Consider the following 7,455-nt stretch of genomic DNA (forward strand, 5'->3'; position numbering starts at 1 on the left):
ATTATACTTAACATTTTGTCAAAGTCTGTTTCAAAGACAAAAGCGGAGTCGCGGTGCATACAAAATATTGTGGCCTCATGTACCGTATCTTAAAGGAAATAATTAATATGTATTTAATTCTATTATCATTTAACGCTGGGCTCTAATTTTTGTCTTCTTCTTTTATGCATTTCTACTCGTATCAAAAATACGAGATTACCTTTCGCTTGCACAGACTTTCATATTAGCTGCCCTTTTTGATAATTTGAAATTAATATTTTGTCTAAATGATAACACAATTGCATAATTATACTGGGCATACCATCGATCAATGCATCAGTCGTATCATCGTAATTGAAAGTTACCCTTGTGCTCTGTATCCTTGATACCATCTTAACAGTTACCTTTCAGTTGCCTCACAGCAACGGCTGTTCGCTCATGTTTACTAGTTAGTTCACCCTTCCACACTTCACCGAAATCTCCATCTCCAACTCCGTCGATTTTCGAGAAAACTAGTAAGTTCTCTGGAGAAACGGCCAGTGAGTTTGGTTCCACGGCCTGATATGCTGCACGTAAATGAGTGAAGTGAGAATGATTGATTGGAAATGCATCATAGGATTGAACGAGCTTACGTTCCGTGTAGTGATGTGACCGTCATTCCAAGAACAGCAAATGCAAATTTTGCCGTCTCTCGCTACTGAAGTGGTTTGCAGTAACAGACAAGTTGTCTTACAAATTAGGATTACAGTTATCAATTAGTGGTAAGCATTGTCATCCATTGTAAACCAGACATAAGTACGGGTAGATGTTGATTTGATTTAACTTGTCTTCAACGGATGAAATATATTTTCGTCCCCTATATAAACATTTACCCGTTCGTCTTTTATTCTAAGATGTAATTATACCAAAAATTTATATCAACGTCTGTATAGTTTCTAGCCGAATATATTGCCTTATTAGATAAGCACACATACACACGCATACATGTTTGATGCTTATGAATGAACATTATATGAATTGAAGTGTGAATTAAAAAATACCTTGATCTGCTCGACGAACCCTTTCATCAACTGTTAGCCCATAGTTGTTGTTAAATCTTCTGTGAAAGAAAATGTCAATCTTTGAATGAATCGTAATAATTTTTGCCACAATATGTGTCATTTACAGCCGTTTTAGTGCTTATTGAATCGGATTTATTAAAAATAATTAGCCTAGTCTTGAGACATGAGTATCATTATTCAAGGCAGCAATACGTAATGAAAAAGACTACACCCTTTAAGAAGGAAAAAAGTGTGCCTAATGTCTCGTCCAAGTATTGAAGATCATTCTGTACATAATTACACCATCCATGTACTCTGAATTCTACCCTTTACTATAAAACAATGCAAGTTTTTGTTTCGTTGTTTTTAATTGTCTGTTTGTTTGTTTGTTTTCCAACAGGAAAAGGTAAAATATAGCTGGACAACATCAGACTATCCCCTATAGAATCACCGAACTGTGTATGTGATTGGTCTTACCTGATGGTCTGTGAGCGAAGCATAACAATTATATGATTTAGTGATATGAACAATTTCTTGATATTGGCAGCAATGTGAAATGTACGATCACATACGAAATGGAATGTATGACCTTTTGACGAAAGAATGGAGAGAATAATGAGACAACTTGAGACAAGTCCTTACCTGTCCATCTGGAATGAATTATTTTCTGTTGGCATGAGAGTACAATATAGCAGGTTGTATTAATTTTGAAAACATTGGTATGAAGCTTTGTAGACTGATTCACTTCACGGAATATTGAAGGTTTAACGAAAGTATAGAGAACTAACAGTGCAAATCATGCAATTCGAATTGGTGCGTTCTTCGTTGTTGTTACAGTATATTCGTTAGTTTTCTGTCATAATATATGTGACTTGCACCACAAAACTAGCAAAAAATTGACAGACATGGATTTTCAGTTAACTCTTTATGTGCCACGTTCGCACGTCCGACTCAGTCGACGGCGTGCCAACTTCGCATATTCTGCTCAACAAACCAAGCCGCCAAGACCGATCGATAAACCGCTAATTACTGCTAATCCCGCGGCACAATGAAAGCGTTTCTCGTGCTTTTGTTCCTCTCATATACGACTTCCATTCTATGTGGTGGTCGACTATCAAGCGATGTTTCCAACTAGATTTGCTCGTACATTCTAAGTTTCTGTCACGGTTTTATATGCAAAAGTAATGCCTTTACAGTAATGTAGCAACTGGTCATTCAAAAGAAAAAAAAAATGAAAACAGATTCGTCAGACGATTTTATATCGTAACAAAGCTTGGCATTCATCTTTGGCTTTGCCTATACTATTATGCCCATCTTAACAGAAATTTGTAGAAGTTGTAAAAATCGGAAAAACAGAATTCTTTCTCCAAGCATGACACTACCTTCGTGTCTCAGAATAACGTGGCACACAGGGGGTTTCCACCATGGCACATAAAGAGTTAAGGGCAGATTCTGGAAGAGCAGACTCTAAGCTCTAAAATGATGTATAACTCAATACAAATGGACTACCCTAACTTACCTAGATACTGGAAAGAAAACAAGCACTCTGGAAAAGTTTGAACTAACAAAAGAGGCTCTGAAGTCAACGGCGTAAATCCGTGCTAAGGAGTTGTGTGTGTTTGTGGGGGGGGGGGGGTTGATCGGCAATAGTCACCATCACAACGATTACAAGCCCATGACCGGACGGGTGCAGCCAGTGGCGTACCGTGGGTCAAGACATTGGGGTGGGGGGGGGGGGCACCTCTTGGAAAAGTAATTTTGAGGGTGTGTATGCTTGTGCGTGTGTGTGTGTGTGTGTGTGTTCGTGTGTGTGTGATTACGTGCGTGTGCTGTCAGTCTGCAAACTGAATAGGGACTGCAATACATAACGGAATGTGATACATTCCACAGCGTCGTCATTCAGCAACATTCTAAGTTTTCAACGACAAATTACAGGCAGCAATATCAGGATAATTGCATAGCAATCAAATGCCATCGAGCGGAGCGGCAGCGAGCGAGCTTGAAAATGTTGACATTTTACAGTCCAAAAACTGCCGTTTTATAGCTACATCTTTTAGCTTTGAAAAGTTAAGGGTGCGAACCGGGCGCAACTGCTGGCAATTACTGGCAGTGACATCAGGAGAATGGCATAACGATTAAATGCGAACGAGCTTGAAAGTTTGACATTTTACTGTCCAAAAACTTGAAAAATTAAGGGGATGGGGGGTGCACCGGGCGCAACTGCTGGCAATTACTGGCAGCAACTTCAGGAGAATGGCATATCGATTATATGCGAGCGAGCGAAGTTTCTTTGTTTGTTTGATTTATTTTTCTTCCAACACAATTTCATACATAAATCAAAATTATTTTCAGTAATATCACATGGAATATCAGTAAGCAGATTACAAGTATATGATTCAAAGAAGGAAAATCGATGTGTAAATTAATTTCATTAACAAATTATAAATCGTATTACCAATTTTCCAAATAATTATCTGAGAAATTATGCGGAAGAAAGACTGCCACTATAAGCAAAAGCTTGAGCACGTGGCAGCCCAGGAACCTATCTACATAATACACAAAAAATTATATTGTTTGCGGAATGGAGAAATACTACAAAATATAAAACACTGTAAATACATTATGTTTTTTATATATGTATAGTACATAGGTACGAATAAGAGTAGCGTGAAATATGATGATGATGATGATGATGGTGATGTATGATGATGTTGACAGGGTAATGATGAAGAAAAATGTGATAATGAAGATGAAAGTGATAGTGGTGATGCTGAAGATAATGGGAATGAAATGAAATGATAGACACAGAAACATTGCGTATATTTATTGTAGTTTTAAATCCAATTTACAGGAAAAGAAATGTGATCATACAAAAAAAAATATATATATATGTATATATATATGAAGAGTTTGTTTGCAAAAACCGATAAGTCCATATTTGTCAAATGGAGATATTTGCGATTAAAGGTCAAGAAAAATAAAGGGAATAATAAGAAAATTTTTGCTTCTTTTGACCATAACTTCAAAAATATACCTTTATATGTAGTGACCAATATATCATTTAAAATGTATTATTTTGTACTTTATGACAGAGACCGTACTTCAAAATCTTCAAAAATGGACTTATCGGTTTTTGCAAACAAACTCTTCATATATATATATATATATATTCAAAATCTATATTCATAGATTGTAATCTGACAGTAATGTAGTTTTCAATCTAACCTTGAAAGAATATAAAGTTTTACACGATTTAACATAATCTGAGAGTGTATTCCAAAGATTTGGTCCATTGTGTCTTATAGATTTTTGTGCAATTAATAATCTGGGATTTACTAAATGAAAATTTTGCGAATTACGAGTGGGATATGAATGAACGGTATAATTCAGTTTAAAGAAATCGTGAAAAATGTTTGGAAGTAAGTTGTTCAAATACTTATACATAAAAAGCAAAGAATGTAATGTATTTATATCAAATATATTCAGTGTTTTTAACTGATAAAAAAGTGAACTGGTGTGAGCTAAGTATTGTGATCCAGTACAGATGCGAATGGCTTTCTTTTGTAGTAAATAAATAGGGTTGAGTTTAGTTTTTGAACTTGTAGCCCACACTAGATTACAATACATAATATATGGTAGGATTAAAAAATTGTAAAGCATAAAAAGAGTATGTTCAGGAAGATAACTTTTCATCTTTGAAAGAACACCTATATTTCTAGAAATACAGGTTGTAACATAACGTATATGGTCATTCCAGGTTAGGTTTTCATCAATAAAAATACCTAAAAACTTCATAGAACTTTTACGTTCAAGAAATACATGATTAAGCCTAATATTATTTACAGATCATCTGTGTGAGTTTTCATATGCTTAAAATAAATATAATTTGTTTTATCAATATTAAGTGATAATTTATTATTCTTAAACCAGTTGGAAACATTTGGCAACTCTGCATTAAGTGTAGATACCAACGTTTCTATATTATCGTGGGAATAAAGAATATTCGTGTCATCGGCATATAATATAAATGATAATATAGACGACGAATTAACAATATCATTGATATATAACAAAAAGAGAAGGGGACCTAATATTGAGCCCTGGGGCACACCACATTTTATCGGTAAAAAAATTTGACGACATGTCATTATGTATAACATATTGCTGTCTACATGATAAATAATCCCTAAACCACTAGAGTGAAACACCGCGGACACTATAAAACTGTAACTTTTTAAGTAAAATATCATGTTGTAACGTATCAAACGCCTTAGATAAATCCATAAAAACTCCTATAACATGTTTTCTATTTGCCATTGCGTTTGTAATTTGATCATACAACTGGACCAAAGCCAAATCTGTAGAATAATTCTTTCGGAAACCAAATTGATGTAAATTCAGAACTGCGTGATTTTGCAAAAAATTATAAAACCTATCATATATCACTTTTTCAAGAATTTTGGAAATACTAGGAAGAATAGAAATTGGTCCATAATTACTAATTTGACAAGAATCATCTTTCTTAAACACTGGGTTTACCTTAGCAATTTTTAAAGAATTGGGACATTTTCCAGACTGTATGGAAAGGTTAAATATGTGAGTAAGTGGATCAGCAATTTGATATATAATTTGTTTGAGTACTAATGTGCTTATTCTGTCACATCCACTTGCCTTACTAGAATTCAACTTTTTCGTAATATTAATAATTTCTATATGATTTGTATGGTTTAAAAATAACGATGAGGAAATAGGGTCTGGCAAAAATTTCAAAAAATCTTCATTTAGATCATCAAATGTTTTTGCCAGATTAGGACCAACATTAACAAAAAAAGAATTAAATGCATCTGCTACATTTTCCTTATCAATAATACAATCGTTTAATTTAAAGTCTGTTTTTCGTAATTGTTGTTCTTTCTTCCCAACCAAATCATTTATTATTTTCCATGTGGCCTTCATATTTGACTTAACTTGACTCAACTTATCAGAATAATATACTTTTCGTGATTCTCTTATCACAGTTGTTAATCTATTTCGGTATATCTTGTATTTTCTCAAATTAGAATCAGTAGGATCATTTATATAAATCTTATAAAGCCTATTTCTTGTATGTACTGAACGTCATATCGATTTTGTTATCCAAGGCCTCTTCCCATGTTTATTATTCTTTTTGAACTTTACCAATGGACAATTTTTATCATAATAATATTGTTATTTTCTGTCAAAGTTATAATAAGAGGTGTTCACATCAAACTCACTGTAAACATCAAACCACTGTTCAGATGCCAAATCTGCTTTAAACGATTCAATATTTTGAGGCGTTTCCTTTCTATACATTACTGGTTTGGATGAGTTTTTAACAAAAGATTCATCATAACATATAACAAATATGGGAAGATGATCAGATATATAAAAATATAATAAACCGCCAACAATTTCTTTATCAGAAATATTAGAAAAAATATTATCTATCAAAGTGGATGAAATATTATTAATTCTTGTTGGTTTGTTTATATGTGGATAACATCCATTTGAATACATCAATTGAAAAAAACTTTTCAGAGTTTCTATCTTTGTCATAATCACATATCAAATTAACATTAAAATCATCCATTAGATATACCTGCTTAGCTTCACGTGAAAACGCTGCAAAGCATTTTTCCAAATCTTCCAAAAATAATTCACTATGAGTATTCGGGGGTCTATAAATCAAACCGACAATCGTATTTTTATTCTTGGAACGTTCTATTTCTACAAATAATGCTTCACATTCTTCAAAACAAGTATCAGCTCTTACTTTATATTGCACGTTTTCATGCATGTAAAATGCTACGCCTCCGCCTCTTCTTCCTTCACGGTCTGCTCTAACCATATGGTAATTTGTTAAATTGAATAGATTTGCTGAAGTAGAATGCAGCCAAGTTTCTGTGATACCAATAACTGAAAAAGGAAAATCATCTACAGTATGAAGAAAGGTTTCAAAAGAATCAAAGTTCTTATTCAAACTCCTAGAGTTAAAATGTAACAAACTAAAATTCTTCGAGTTTCTGAAATTCTCAACGAATTCCGTACTTGTATTATAATTACTGTCAGAAGTTGAAGTCTTTAACTCAAAACATGATTGCTGTCTTAAATCCATTTACACAGTACGTAGCTGTATTTTGAAATCTTTTCAATTTGAATTCAATTCAATATAACGTTACACAAGAGGTTTCTGTGCGTGAAGGATGAATGAAAAGAGAAGTGAGTGACAATGATGAAGATGATAATGATGATGGGGATGAGAAAAGAAAAACACGTATGGGATGATGAAAATGAGAAAGGAGAGAGAAATAACAAATTCGTCACTATACACGTCCACGAGCATATTAAACATCTCGACCACTTAATAACAAAATAAGGAACCAGTTAATGTATTTTTTTTTTTTTGGTAGTCGGA

This window comes from Diadema setosum, chromosome 6, assembly GCF_964275005.1.
Source record: "Diadema setosum chromosome 6, eeDiaSeto1, whole genome shotgun sequence".
Lineage (NCBI taxonomy): Eukaryota > Metazoa > Echinodermata > Echinoidea > Diadematoida > Diadematidae > Diadema > Diadema setosum.